Source organism: Polyodon spathula, chromosome 17, assembly GCF_017654505.1.
Source record: "Polyodon spathula isolate WHYD16114869_AA chromosome 17, ASM1765450v1, whole genome shotgun sequence".
In the NCBI taxonomy this organism is placed as follows: Eukaryota; Metazoa; Chordata; class Actinopteri; order Acipenseriformes; family Polyodontidae; genus Polyodon; species Polyodon spathula.
The window spans coordinates 25,848,794-25,864,831 of NC_054550.1; the positions used below are offsets into that span (position 1 = coordinate 25,848,794).

Consider the following 16,038-nt stretch of genomic DNA (forward strand, 5'->3'; position numbering starts at 1 on the left):
CATATACGTGTTCATATGTATATCTGTACACAGACAGAGCTTGTGTAAACTATTATATGGCATAGAACGCAAACATTCATAAAAATATACCGAAATGAACATCCTTGGAGTTATTGGCCTTTGTTTTGACAATAGTTTAGTATTTTATGGATGGGACACAAAATTTGCGGCATGTGCGTTTCAGGAATGCATGAACAGCAAAGCCAGCATGACCTCTGAATTGTGTAGGGAGCCATGAACATTTAGAAAACTTTTTTTCTGTTCTATTGTTTGACAATACACACTGCCACCTAGTCTCATAGGAAGTTAGAATGTCAACCCATATATAGTCAAAATATGCAATTTGTATTAAGATTTCAAACAAAACCAGACTGTGCTTATGCATCATTCAATAGCAAAACATTGTACAAATTACCTTCATACTCGCAATAAAGAATTAAGCCCAAATATTTCTTCTTTTTTCCCAGTTGTAAAATATTCTATCTCAAAATAGGTTAAGTATTGCAGGTATATCAAAGACACCACTGCAAGAATTTTTTTAGTACTTGACAAAACTACACTTTTTCCCCCATATTGATGTTTTCAACCATTATCAGAGTTGTCATTTGCCTTGCACAGGAGTATGCCACTGGGATACAAATGCATGTTTGACAAGGGAGGTTGGTTTGTCAAGGTTGATTCAGGCTGTCCTCTAGTCTGAAAAGATGCAGTATAATCTATTTAATATAGTAGCTGTGTATTTGTTGGTGCTGATTTGGTTCACATGGCCTTTGCTGTGTTCCAATACAACTATAACCAACTTAAGTTTGTAGGGCAGATTGATTGTGTAGCCTACCTGCTGGGCAGATAGAAGGCTTTTTAATCTTCAATGCAGACAGCCTGTCATCTTTTAAAAGCACCAAACTCCTGAGGATTTTTAAAAAAGGAATAAATAATAAAAACATATTTTTTAGTTGTTTTCTGAAATCAGCTGTCAGCTATTTGGGATGCATGCTGAAGTAGCAGTTGCTTCTCCTTTGTACTAAAAGAATACAAGAAGACATTGTTTCAGAAAGTTTTACATGTTTGTACCAAAACGGCATGCAGTTTCTTAAATCCTACCCTTGACGATACAGGCTTAGTGGGTCAAGCATTGTTTGGGTGTTTTTATTTGTTTCTGTGGTCTCAGTACTTGAGACTTGCATTAAAACCAACTGCAGTATTTTGCTGTCCGTGTTTCATGCACCACTTTGTGCTTTTCAACCTACTCAGTCTATTACCAGGTCAAAGAAAATCTTGAGTCACTTTAAATTCAATCAAAATATTTCTGCTATTCTGGAAGAGTAGTTGTGTAACTTTTCTCAAGGTCATGAGCAGTTCCCAGTAAGATCACAAAACTTCCTGCCATTTATCCAGTTTTTTTCCTAGATTTACATCTAAATGCCCTTCCTCCCATGGCACACTATTATGCCACCACATAGGATGTGCATCGCCAATCCAAGTTTGTTCATGCAGCCCATAGTACAATCACATTATAAGCACCATGTACTGTAATCCTGTCTATTTGAGAGGGTGCAGTAGGTCTAAACTAGGGTTAGCTGATATACCAGTATTGTTGTACTGGTGTATTTTTAATGACGATAAAAATATCGTTCCATTGTTTTTTTTGTTGTGTTTTTTTTTTTTTTTTTTGGTCAACACTTATCTTGTGCGTGACACAACCTGATTATTAAGCTTTTGAATTACCCATTTGAACTTCATAGGGAGGTCAATGGGTAGTGGAGATTAATATTTGTATTACAGTATATTTGTTTAATTCCAGAACTTATTTTATTGAATGTCAAGCCAACCATTTAATCAATCAGACGTCATGTTAAACTTTCAAAAAGGTTCATTTAAATGAGTTCGATGTACCTGACGTATATACTCCAGTGTTTTGGACACAGGCTTCACCTTGCTATCGGTATGTCAATTGCCATGTTTTATTAACAGTGTGAATGTACCTGTCTTTGTGTATATTTAGAGACTACAGACCAAGTGCCTTGTGTTTCGCTTTCACTTGCCCTAGATTGAGCCACCTTACACTATCTGTATTAAAAATGTCTTGCTTTTAATATTAAATATTAAACTAGATTTACTTGTCAAACGTTTTTTTTTTTTTTTTTTTTTTTTTTTTTTTTATTTGCCGAACGAAGTTTCTGTTGTATGTTGATAATCATACTTTGTGTATATATGTACAACCCATGGCAAAAGAGGAAGTAACTTGCTATGATAAAATGTGTGTTTTATGGCCTTGGTATATGAAAAAAGAAAGGAAAGCATGTTTTGTTTTGAAAATTATTTAAACACACAGTATTAGAAGCATTTTGCGCTTGTATTATATAAAAGCAGCTTTTAAAAGTAAAAAAAAAAAAAGAAACTAATCAGAATGTTAATGTTACATGTTAAAGTAGAACTTTGTATTTTATCTAAAATATCATATATATATATATATATATTATTATATATATATATATATATATATATAGTATATATATAAAAAATATATATATATAAAATCTAAAGATGAAATTTATAAATAAATGATTTTGGGATTCGCAGGTGGGATCAGTTTAAACGGGGGCCCAAATATAGTGTCAGTGCATGAGAGAATGAGCAGAAATATTAAGCCTCTGCTTTTTTATTTATTTATTCTTTCATAAATATAAGCACAAGTGCAGCTTTTTTTAAGCAACTCTGGCTTGTTTTGGGGTGAGGTGGGGGAAGTTCTTGGGTCCTTTATCTGTGGACTAAATCCTAGGAGGATTTACTTGAGTAATTAGTCTGATTGCAACATGAGCTAATACAGTACATGCAGTGTGAAGGTAACATGATTCGTGCAGTACTTCCTATTAGTGTGTCACATGCAGAACAACAACTGTTGGTGTTGAGCTTGTAGAATTCCATATGGAACCCTTATCAATGTCCTGTATACAGAAGCATTCGTCTTTTTTTAAATAAGCTGTAGGTTTTTGCAATGTCATCTTGTAAAATGACATGGAACAAGATACATGATTTATGTAGTTATCTTAAAATACAACTTCCTGGCTGTTTTCTGACCTTCATTTTATTTTTTTTATTTTTTTACACTGGACGACAATGAAATTGTCACAGGCAAGTTGTCAGATGAGTGCACAATTGTTCCCTTTCAAACATTTACTATTGAGGTCAAAAGAGGTGAAGGGGCAGCAGCTACAACTGTCTGTCAGTTGTGCATTTTGAAGTAAAGCAATCAATATGCAGTGCTATCACTTAAAAACAATTACTGTGAGATTCTTCAAACCAGCCTTAATTTTTAATAAGGCTGGGCAATGTCTAATTTTTCACTATTCATGTCATTCTCCAAAAAAGCAGATGCATCCACGTTATGAAGGGGTAAAAAAAAAAAAAAAAAAAAAAAAAGCAGTAATATATGTGGAGCTGTAGATTACTGTGTAACATTGCAAGTAACGCTTTAAAAACTATTGTGCATATTACATTGATTACATCAGTTTCCTAATTAAATATATTAAATTATTGTGTTTTTTCTTTTTTTTTTTTTTTTTTTTTACCTTATTCGTGTTGATTTTGTACCAGTTGGGGGTCAAGGCAAAATAAAAACAAAAAGTTGTTTAAATCCGTAACCAGTGAAAGTAACAACCAATCAAGAGAAAAACTATACAGGACATTTTAATTAAATGCAAAACAATAAGAGCTTTTCTAAAACAAGATGTACGAGACAGCATTTTGCTTTTTCATCCCTATCCAATAATTGTGTTTATATTACACAGTAGATTTATGCAATGTAACATGTAAAAATCCACGGAGGTCCCATGACAATTTCAATGGAAGCTCCTGGGCATTAACACTTTGATTTGAAAAGAGCACAAGTATTTTTTATTTTTTTTTTACTTGGGTGCTAAAAGAAAAATTAAATAATTTTTAAAACGGCAAAACTGTAAATAGTTGTGATGTTGACAGATACCCACAAAGACATTGGTGCATATTCTACAACACTGATTTTTACATCGTGAACGAGGGGATTTCAACTTCCACTACTGGTACCGTTATTTATACTGTGTACTGTTTTGTATGTTAACTTCGTTAATCTGAAATGGTTACGCTGGAAAATATTATAACTGTTGATGCAATATGTAAAAATTTGAGATGGTATGTTTTTACAAATGCACATTTTTAAAGGCTAGTGTGATCTCTGCATCTCATTAAATGGTCACACAAATTAATTGTGATACTGGAGTATCCCAAACATTGCTTGCTTTACTTTTCTTTGTTGCCGTCTTACTTTAGAAACTAATTGTCAAACATCGAAAGACGTTGTAGCTCACTCGATACAGCATTTGTAATTCTAGCACAATGCTCTTAATTTGCTCTGTTACTTTGAAGACTCCTGCACAGATGCAGTCCCGTCAGTAAACACTCGCGGGGGGAGCTCGAGTTCAATCGCATGCATCTTCATGGAGAACTTAGTGTCATGGTCTAGTCTTTTAAAAATTAACAAAAAGAAAATGCATAAACTAGAGAACCTAAAGCAAAATGCTTGTTGGTTACTCGCAGGAGGGGGTAGTGTACCTCAAACTTGACCACGTGCACAGCTTTAGTTCATGTTGTGATAATAGTATAGTGTTTGTTTAGCACAGTAATATATATCATTTTTTAAATGGCAACTTTTTGTGCTTGTCAGTTCCTAAAGATTTGTTGCTGGATACATTGCACGTGTAAGGAGTTGTATACTGCAATACAAAGATATATGCAGTGTTTCTCACAGTGCCTAACTCAGTTGGGAGTGCTACAGGTACTGTAACTTCATCTTGTTAGTAAGTGCAGACTTGAGCAGGCAGACTGTTTGATCCCTCAGGGATTAAAACGTTAATGTGTTCATGAGTGGCTGTGGTTACTGTAACAAGTAAATGTCCAATGAAAAGTCTAATCCAAGTCCAATTCTCTCTCTTGTTTGTACTGTATGGTATTTGAAAGGAGTGCTTCCTTGATCTAAGTTTAACATCAGTTACTTTTTCTATTGTATGCTGTGTTTTACCACTTGTAAGTTTGTTAGAGGTGATTCAGTTGCAGGCGTTGATTAATCCGGGATTTATTTTCTTCTCCACCAGCCTGGATGGTGAAATGGTGTGTTGGTGGCTGATCTGAAAAAAGAAGCCCTTGCAGGCAGAGGTGAGAGTGAACTTCTAGGTACGTTAGGCTTGGACATTTAGGGTCTATCTCACTAATGTCTAAAACTCAATTTTTTTTACTAGAAGAGTAGATTTTAATTGAGTGTAAATAGTCCTTTACATGCTTTGTATTTTTTTTTCAATGGGTCTGGTGCCATTTTAAATGGCTGCTGTTATTGTTCTGGGTTTGGTACCGTAGATCACTGTAGACCACTGCTGCTATTTATTGCAGGTTATATGTATCACTGTTAGTATTCTGTTAATGTTCATAATTGAGTAAAATTGCGCCACACAATACATAAATCTCGCTTTCCAAAATCTGCTTGACCTCATTACAGAAATGACCTGGATGTCTGGCAATTGTGGAGCATTTAAAATTGTATAAATGACTTCCATGAAAAGCTGTTTTCACTCTCAAATGTCGGTTAAATTTAAGAATTACTTGTTGGCTCACCTACCAACTTTTATAAAAACAAATAAATGCATGTATGTTTCCCTGAATCTGAAAGCTGGATGTAATAGCATACTTGGGGAGGAGGCAGCCATGATCTTTTTTTTTTAAAACCCTGACTTCATCTTTTGCATTGTGCTGCATTTCCAGTTTTCTGTCATGTTTTGGGTGTGGCTGCAGTAACTCTTAGTCATGGACTTGCAGCAGCTGATTTTCTCCCTTGAGACTGTGTGGCTATTGGAAGCAGGACAGGAAACTGATGTACAGTATTCTTGGAACAAGTATGAGTTTTATAACACTGCTCAAGAAGTGCAATTAGAATAGCTAGCCTATAAAATAGTTCAGTTGCAACCTAACACTCATGCCTGCTCTGTTTCTTCATTTGCACGCTTTCATCACTGTTCTAAAGTTCTATTACAGAACTGCATGTTGTAATTAAGAAGAACATTTGTGTGGAGAGCTTTGGAACCCAAAGGGAATCTCATTTGGTTCCTGTGACGGTGTGAAGTGAAGCATAGTCAATACCAGAAAAACATTAAAATCAGTGCTGTATTTTATTTGTCTCTATTCCTAATACTGCCAGCTGTTTGTCACTGTTGTCACTTCTCATCTTCCCAGGGTTAATAGACTTTTTTTGTGTCCGTAAATGATTTAGATGAAGGTAACAGCCAGGTTGCAAGTACAATTTTCAAAAACTATTGTAAGCTGTTTGAAGAAGTTGCTGTCAGCAAACAGTTGGCAATGATTACCAGGAGCAATAATGCTACTGAATTGTTTAAAGCTTTGAGATAATACTGCACAGAACAATGGCTGGCTCGTTTCCCATTGTGTCATCTGGCCTTTTAATTAATATATATCTGCAGAGAATGTGAAAATTAATTTTCATAGGACCATGTTTGTGCTTATTGGGCCTGTCGTAGCAAAAAATAATATTGGGTGGATTTGTCATGAGGTACGTTTTGGTTCTTGTCTCAAGCTAATGTTACTGTATTTCAGTTTAAGAAGTGCTGTCCGGTGTGAAAAGTTAATTTATGATTCACTTCAAACATTTAAGCACAATTTGAGACTCTTACAATACAAATAGAAACTATCAAAATGAAAATAGGGAAGTAACTGAGCCTGTCGCAGAATGACACCAAACCAGTGAAATTTGAACAAATAGTGCAGCTCCAAAATTCAGCAGCACACATTACAATCACAGTGACAAGTCCATTGATAAAACTGAGTATTGAGATTGCTTCAGAATTGAGGATCAGTATACGAGAATAGCTACATTAGTAAGGTAGTATTCCTCAGCCACTTACTGTGAAATGCTTTCCTACTGTACTGAAATGCCTCAAACACTTGAGATACAGATAAGTTCTTAATATTGCAAATATTTTGATTGATTGTAACCAACTTAATAGCGTGTGTTGACAGGCTCTTCATTTCCCAAACCCCCTGGGACTGTGGGTTGGGTGGTGCAAAGCTAATGGCAGCTGGGACTATTGATTACCACTCGCATCCATTCAGTACCAGAAAGTTGTGATTGTTAAGAGTGAAACGGTAGCTCTGCAGAATGTTTTATGTAATTGCATGGACTGCATTTGGAGATTCGGGGTTAAAACAGAGTCATTTTTTAATTGCAAAATGATTTCAGTGGCAGCTCCAAAGCTATTCCTTGGGCAGCTGTTTATCCTGATAGACAAGGCTTAAAATAGGAGTCGGCATTAGAATATTAGATTCTTTTATGATGGTTTTTGCATTTTGTGAACACACAGGAACCAGCAACAAAACAGGGACCTTTTAATGTATTATAAAATAATCCATTCAACGAGAAATTCCAGTGGACGAGAATGAACCCGAAGGGGATTAACAATTGCAGAACAAATCTGTGTATCGTTTTATATTGTGTTCAGTTTTAATGTAAATCCTGAAAGAGATACGATGAGTTTGTTGGTCTTGCAGCTTAATGGTTGAATTTGAGTTTCCTTGGTTAAAAAATGGCCACTGACCTAGACTGGCTGAGAAGAAATCTTAATAGTATGTTCTGTGTATAGATCGTGCCGAATGGTTTTCATGGCATTGACATCGGCAATATGGGATTAATACAGCATGTCCTCTGTAAAGGAAATGTGGTAGACGAACCTTTCTTTTTGTTTTGTTTTGTTTTTGTTTTCAGCTTGACTTGGTAAACACAGCACGCAAGCAGGACTGTGAAAAAGAGGGTGTTTGTATTTGACAAGTTCAGAAATAGGTCTCCCGACTCATAGAGAGGAAGTTATTTAAGCATGCACAGTGATACACTGACAAAGCTATTGGCTTTAGAAACTAAACCGTTACAGTGAGTCACTTCTTTTAAATAATTCGTTAAGTGAGGGAAATTCCATATGAAGGCAGGACAAAGACTTGTAGCCGTAATCATGACAGAACTAATTCTTACGTTTTTGTCTTTTAAGCAGTACAATCAGCTTATGGTAACATTAGACTGAATTAGATAATGGAGTCAAGTACAGGATGTTTAGAATTTAATGAGTGAGGATAGCAGATTTATTTATTTATTTATTAAGTTTTCAGACCTGTCATGTTTGGATCCACAGTAAAACAACCAGCCTTAAGAGTATTTCGGTGTGTAAGAGCGCTTTTCAGGTTAAAACTTGAGCAGAACTAATTTCACTTTTGGCATGAAGAAGATATTGATGATGGCTTATGGAACTTAAGGAGCTACTGGAGAGATTCCTGTTCTATTTATTTCAAATGTTTCATAAAAATTTATATTTAAAAATACATGAGATGCAGAAGCATGTGGGTGACTCTTGAATATACTTTAGATTTCCTCACTAGTGTATCAGATTTTCCAAGCATTGTTGATCCTTGGTGCCCACTGACCCACGCAAATGATTGTTGACCCACAATTACATGAAGTTATAGTTCAATCTTTGCTCTGTCCTGTTCTATTAACCTTGCTTTGCCTTTTGATCACTATGCATTGTCTACGTGCAGGGTTATTGAAAAAAAAAAAAAAAGGCTCAGATGTAGCGTAAGCTGAGAAGCGTGTCTGGTGCTTTTTATTACATTATAAAACTTAACTAGGTTTTATACTTGCACCAGCAGTTTTCTTCTCTCACTCATTGAGCATGAGAAAGACAGACTGAGATGCTTTTTTTTTTTTGTATAACTGCAGCTTAATTTTCTCTTGTTCCAGTCGTCTTTGCATTTTTATAAGTAGTACATCATTCTTCTACTAAAAGTTATCTTTGCACCAATGCAGGTACAGCTGTAATGTATTCTTATTCATAAATTAACACAAGCCCTAGGCTGTGGCAGAGAGGCTAAATGATTTATTCATTATTGTTGTGCTCTGAAATAAGATTCTCTAATAAAAAATGATGGAACTGTGCAGCTGCCAAGCTGTTTGGATATTGTGAATTTGTAAATTTTTTAAAACATTGGTGGTGTTAAATGTTTGGTAATAAGTGAGGTTGTCAGGTTATTTTATATTGCTGGGCTCTAAAGATTAATTCTCAAACTGAACGCAGTTGGGATTCAAGGAAACATATGTACATGGATTAGGGAGTGGTTAACATGTAGAAAACAGAAAGTACTGATTAGAGGAAAAACCTCAGAATGGAGTGTGGTAACCAGCGGTGTACCACAGGGATCAGTATTAGGTCCTCTGCTATTCCTAATCTACATTAATGATTTAGATTCTGGTATAGTAAGCAAACTTGTTAAATTTGCAGACGACACAAAAGTAGGAGGAGTGGCAAACACTGTTGCAGCAGCAAAGGTCATTCAAAATGATCTAGACAAGATTCAGAACTGGGCAGATACATGGCAAATGACATTTAATAGAGAAAAGTGTAAGGTACTGCACGCAGGAAATAAAAATGTACATTATAAATATCATATGGGAGATATTGAAATTGGAGAAGGAATCTATGAAAAAGACCTAGGAGTTTTTGTTGACTCAGAAATGTCTTCATCTAGGCAATGTGGGGAAGCTATAAAAAAGGCTAACAAGATACTCGGATACATTGTGAAAAGTGTTGAATTTAAATCAAGGGAAGTAATGTTAAAACTGTACAATGCACTTGTAAGACCTCATCTTGAATATTGTGTGCAGTTCTGGTCACCTCGCTATAAAAAAGATATTGCTGCTCTAGAAAGAGTGCAAAGAAGAGCGACCAGAATTATTCCGGGCTTAAAAGGCATATCATATGCAGACAGGCTAAAAGAATTGAATCTGTTCAGTCTTGAACAAAGAAGACTACGTGGCGACCTAATTCAAGCATTCAAAATTCTAAAAGGTATTGACAGTGTCGACGCAAGGGACTTTTTCAGCCTGAAAAAAGAAACAAGGACCAGGGGTCACAAATGGAGTTTAGAAAAAGGGGCATTCAGAACAGAAAATAGGAGACACTTTTTTGCACAGAGAATTGTGAGGGTCTGGAATCAACTCCCCAGTAATGTTGTTGAAGCTGACACCCTGGGATCCTTCAAGAAGCTGCTTGATGAGATTCTGGGATCAATAAGCTACTAACAACCAAACGAGCAAGATGGGCCGAGTGGCCTCCTCTCATTTGTAAACTTTCTTATGTTCTTAAATTGGCAACAAAAAGGGCAAGGCCAAAATGGCCTTCATATCAATACATTTTGTAAAGGGGAAGGGAAATGGTGGAAAATGATTAATCAAGTGCTCAAGTTAACATTTCCCATTCAAATACCCTTGTACTTATCATATAACAAACACAATAAAAATACTTTTAAAATTACGGCAACTGGCACTTGAATGTTGCTGTGTTTTGCCATATTGACAGTTTACCTGTGACGTCACTAGCTGGAGCGCTTCACTGGCTGGTTTGTTAACAAAGATGGTAAATCTCACAGAGCACTTCTGTTTTTTTTTTTTTTTTTTTTTTTATCAGAATTTGTAGAGCTAGAATCTACTGGTAAAAACTTTCCAGTGCGTATGATTTTGAGCTAATCATAGAGCACCAAATAGGTCCTACTGAAACTGAAGGAAAGGATTACGATTCCTGGTCCAGATAGTGAGAGATCCGTACCCTGACAGAACAACACACAGTTTCTGGTGCAGCTGCTGTAACTGTTAGGGCTGTCAGTTAAGCCTCAAAATAGCAATCGATTAATTGGACACACAATGTAATGGTTCGAATAAATATCGATGATTGTTCTGCCCACATACATTTTTGGGATTATTTTAATATCATTACAGTTAAGTAAAAGGAATAATTACGCCTGGATAGTGTCAGGAGAAAAAAAAAAAAAACACGACATTTACAACAAGCCTAAAGCAAGTTTAACATACTAAAGGAGTGTTACTAAAATATTTTTTCTAAACAGATTACAGTACTTTTGGAATGTAATCTTTATAAACTAGACATGAGCTTATGAAAACCGCCTGTTTTTTTATTTGGCGACAGCTTCAACATCAAGTATTGCATCTTAATACTGTACCACCAAACTATCTGTGAAATGCACAATGCGGAAATCCCTGCTAATAATAATAGTAATAATAATAATACATTGATTTATTGATCACAACATGCAGACTCAATAGGTCTCGCTGATACTCCAAAACTAATTGTTAGTGTATTTATTTTTAGCGTTGTTGAATGTTTTTAAATATTCATTATATAACAGCTCATTTTGAAACTCCAAAGAAGCGCAAAGTATATACAGTCAGTTTTCTTCAGTGTGCACAATTTATTTTTACAGGCTGTTTGCCAGAAATACAAGCCTGTCGTCCTGCTCTGGATACAAGGTGGCACGATTTTATTTTATTTTTTTCTTTACAGTGAATACACAGAGAGGCCTAATTACAAAACATTTTCAAAACAGATTCTCTGGCAGGTGCTAGTTACCACGAGCAGGAAAAGAACAATACGCCCACTGCTTGGCTGGCAGAAATACTGTAAATAGCAAGGCAGAACTGTGCGCGTTCAAAATTGTAATTATCGAATCAATTATCCAGAATTTATATCGATGTGTATAATGAGGGATGGAATCGATCAAAAAATCTATTTGATATAATCGTAGCAGCCCTAATAACTGCACAGTAATGCCGACCGGTGAAGAATGTGTTTGTTGTTTTGAAATTCCTTGCATACAGCACACAATTCCTGAAAAACTGTCAGGCTATAGGTCAAGCTGATCATTACTCCCCCACGCAAAATGCCATTTTAGAAATTGCATGCCTGGATAAAGAGGTCCTAGATACTGCGCAGCTGCATTTTGCAGACACCGAGCTGACTCTGCGACCTGTCGCCCGCAGGCAGCCTGTGTTTGTATTTATGTGTAAGTAATCGTGAATATTTTTTAACTACTGACTTGAAAATATTACCAAGTTTTGTAGATTGTGCAAGGCTTTCTACATTTTTTCTGGTCTTTTTTCTGAGATGGCATTATTATTATTAATAATGTTATTATTATGCACGGTAGAAATCCATGTGCTTGAAAGGGTTGTGTTCGTTGTTTTGATTTTTGTTGTTTTTGTTTCTCCTGATGCGACTTAACCATGTAAATTGTGTAATTGTGTTATTGTTTGGATCCAAACACTTTAAAACAGATGCCTCTATTTGTAGCTGAAGTGGCACTGTGGCCATAATGGCCGTGAATAGACTTACATTTTGAGGGGCATCACTGCAATTGAGAAGGGCACCCATGGCAATTGCTGCCTGGCTGGCATTAATTTCGAGCCCTGCAATTGTAGGACTTGTTGTCCTACAACTGTACTGTAGATTTAAATTTAGTTTTCTATTACTAGAATTGACAAATTGGGCTCATATTTAAATGCAGAAAATAATCTGAAGCTTTAGTAGCCTTTTCAATTTGAAACTGCATAATACTGTACCTACAGTATGTATTTGTCAGGCTATACCACAATTAGAAACCTCACGAGAATGGTCCTGTAAAAATCCATGACTTTTGATAGAGTGAAGTTTTTTGCTCTTAACTGCACACATTTCTGTGATAAGTTTGAGGAAAACACTAAATGAAATGCATTGAGTTCTGAATTTTAACCTTTGTTAAAAAGCATTACATTGTGTTTTTGAAGTCACAACAAGGTTCAGTTTAACATGGAATTGATCTACCACAGAATTTTAAAACGCGACCAACTCAAGGGAATGCTCCAGTAACTGAAAAAAAAAGTCTGCAATGATCACAGCATAAATTTAATTATCAAGTCATAATGGAACTAATTTTATTACAGAGGCCTTTAAATGGACTCACATGTGACTCTCTTCACTGTACAGTATGACCCCCACTGTTGAGAGCTTATCTGCCATTTACACCTACTACACAGCTGACTGACTTTCATTGTGCTTTTACACTGGCGGACAGTAATGTATTTTCTGACCTATCGCTTAGGGTGCTATGGCTTATCAAGCTGATGTGGAGTGCTGGATTTTGCCACAGAACAAGCCTTGAGAGTAAGATGAGAAGAAACTGTGCACATAATCTATAGGGGACACTACTGAAACCAATATCATACGGTTAATCGCTGTGTGTTAAAATCACCGAGTGATGCAATGCTAAATTAATGAGTTCATACAGCAGTTAACTCTAATATTCACAGTTGTTTTTTTTAACAGTTTCCCCTTATGGGCAATTTTCTTTATTGAGCCATTGTGTTCCAGTACCAAAATTCAGCACGCTAATATTAGCAAGCTATGTGTGGATATATAGCTAAAGCTTTGTTGTCACCTTATTCCTCATAATGGCCTTTAAGATAAAGGGATCCATATACAGTAAATGATTAATACACTTTGTACAAAATGATGCAAATTCTCATTAATAATGCATTTGTAAAATACTGTAATTTCATTTGTCTGTGCTTAATTATGTATTTTGTTCTGTAAAGTTATGTCAGATGTTTACTGTATAACTGCCTGATTCAATGAATAATTTAAATTGATACATTGCATTATTAATGCATAATAAGGTCTTATTTAAATAAAATGTTATCCAAACAACCCTACGAAGTCTTGGGGTCTCCTCTTCAATTGTTAGATGTAATTCATCACTTTAATGCTGGTGTGGATGTTGTTTATTTATTTTCTGATTGGTGACTTTTGTTGCAAGTGCTGAGTTTGTGGTCTTTGATTTCCGTTTAGTGCCATCCTGTCAATGAATTTTGAGAACCATTCATCCCGCTGTTTGGCTGCTCTGGAAAGTTAAATGGAGAGCAGATGTGTTATGTTGCAGACAACAGCCTACAGGAAGGCTTTTCTTTTGTTTTGAGCCCAGCATTCCAGATTTTACTGGGATGCTGTTGTCGGCCCAATGCTGTTGTCACTGTTCCTGAATTTGATAAGCTTGTAATCTGTCTGCACAGTGCTATTGTATTGTACTCTCTGAAATGGCATTTGTTCCCTTTTCAATAAACAAGACCTATGTTTTTGGTGTATATACTTTCATTAACCCTTTGCAGTCAATTTATTCATCGCTCGTCAGGCACGTCCGGTCCAATTTGTTTCACACATGCTGTTTATTTTATACAAGCTGTTTTTAATTTATCCCCCCCCCCCCAAGAGTAAAACAGGTTTAAAAGGCAGTGCGTGGCAAAAGGACATCAGTACTGCATTTCCAGCCAAGCGCCACCCCTTGTTCGCTGTATTTTTCACATACCTCTTTATAGACATGCATACTAATAAATCCTCTCCTGATCACTCGTTTTATCACCAAACTCCTCAATAATGCGATCAAAATCATTATTTTATTACTATAACTCTCAAAAAGCTCTTCAAATGTCAGTGATATTCTCTGAGCGCTGGATGCGGAAGCAGCTCTCTCCTTTGTTTGTGTCTGTGTTATCTCTGTGGTGCATGGAGCTACCTGTATTGCTCAGGTACGCCCCTTTTTTCGGCCTCATTTGACTCCTATCGGTCCCTCTCTGCCCTTGAAAGGTTTTCTCAGCTTTTTCCGGAAAGGGTTACAACTGCTTACTCTTCATGGATGTGAGTCTGTACAGTTTTTTTTTTTTTTTAAACACATGGCAATAATTAGCAAACTTATAAAGCAATAACATACTTGAAGGTTTGTGGTTGTACTGAGTCAAATGTACAGTATCACCACACATGTCCAGAACCACTTACAGTTTTTAATTGTTTATGCATTGCTACTAGGTCATAGCTAAAATCAGATTTAGATAGTTTTTTTTGTTTATGTGCAAATCATTGAAGATACCCTGACTTGCCTGAACTCCCTCTAGACACACAAAGAGCCTCAGATCTAAACTAATGGAAGCATACTAGACTGCATTCTTTGCTGTTCTCTATAAGCAACGGGACACTTAAGTTTGCAAGGAAGTGTGTCGCCCCCCCACCCCTCCTCTCTAACTGACCCAGACAGCAGTCTCCCTGTCCATCAGAGCTGTCTGAAGTTCAAAGGAAGTGTTTCAGGAAACTGCTATGGGCCTGGCCGGGACAATCTGCTTTCAAGATCCGGTCTTCACTATATCCTGAATAACCCCATTGAGTAAGCCTACATACACAGTTATGGTAGTGGTCTCAGAAAGTTCCGTTGAATTACTGGTGCGGTCAAACTCTATTGCTGTAAGAGGACTGAGCTGAAACAGTGAGAATGAAAATAGAATAGGCTCCAGTAGCTCAGAAATACCATAGCAAAATAAGAATTTCAAAGTTTAATTTGCTATGCAAAAAAGTCCTTTTTCATTTGTTTAAAGGTTTCAGCACATCAACAAGCTGGAGATATTGCCATATTGTGTATTATGTCACTGAAGTATTTCATAGCATTTCAATACCATACAAACAGATTTAACAACATCCAGTCTTAATGTTTTCCTGAAATGGGATGGAAATCACTTGTATGGTTGATTATATCAAGGGCTTGGGTTTAACTCCTTATTCTGATCAATTTGATAAGCAGCCTGGGCTACCACAGTATTTGATTAGATGTCCTTCTGTATTATCCTTAAACTAGTACTATTCTATACAATGGGTATCCGTGTGCATGAGTGTAGCTATAATAAAATACACACAAAACTGAAATCAAATAGTTTTGTATAGGGAAGATTGAATACCAATGTACTGCAGTCTTAACCTGAAATATGCAGTGCCAGTCTAAAGTAATACAAGTTTATGAAGATAGACTATTACTTGTAGGATTGAAATAAAAACTAGTATCAAAAGAAAAAAAATGGTAATTGTAAGTTTAAAATCACATCATCATGTAGGCTAAATAGCTTTTTATGAGTGATTTCAAACAAAGCATTTATTTGCCTAAGCAGTTTTAGTATTAGAAAACAGTAAATTTAGGCCCGAGTAGAAAAAAGTCTCCTGTACAGACCTGCACTCTGAGTCTGACTTGCAGGCCTGACACTTTTTTTTAGTTGAAAGAAGAGAGAGGGGAGGGGGAGAGACGGACGGATTTCGGAGG

The 16,038-nt window shown here is 36.1% G+C and overlaps 1 protein-coding gene across 5 annotated transcripts in view; it reads left to right on the forward strand.

Moving 5' to 3' along the window:
• Positions 1-16,038, forward strand: part of LOC121330117 (BTB/POZ domain-containing protein 7-like) — a 58,844-nt gene that overhangs the window by 5,232 nt on the left and 37,574 nt on the right. The window contains exon 2 of one of the 5 annotated variants that reach the window (XM_041276395.1): positions 5,127-5,205. The exons of 3 other annotated variants lie outside the window; for them this stretch is intronic. The gene's annotated coding sequence lies outside the window, so the exon portion shown is untranslated. The remainder of the gene's footprint in view (positions 1-5,126; positions 5,206-16,038) is intronic. One more of the 5 variants, XM_041276394.1, reaches the window with a different exon arrangement.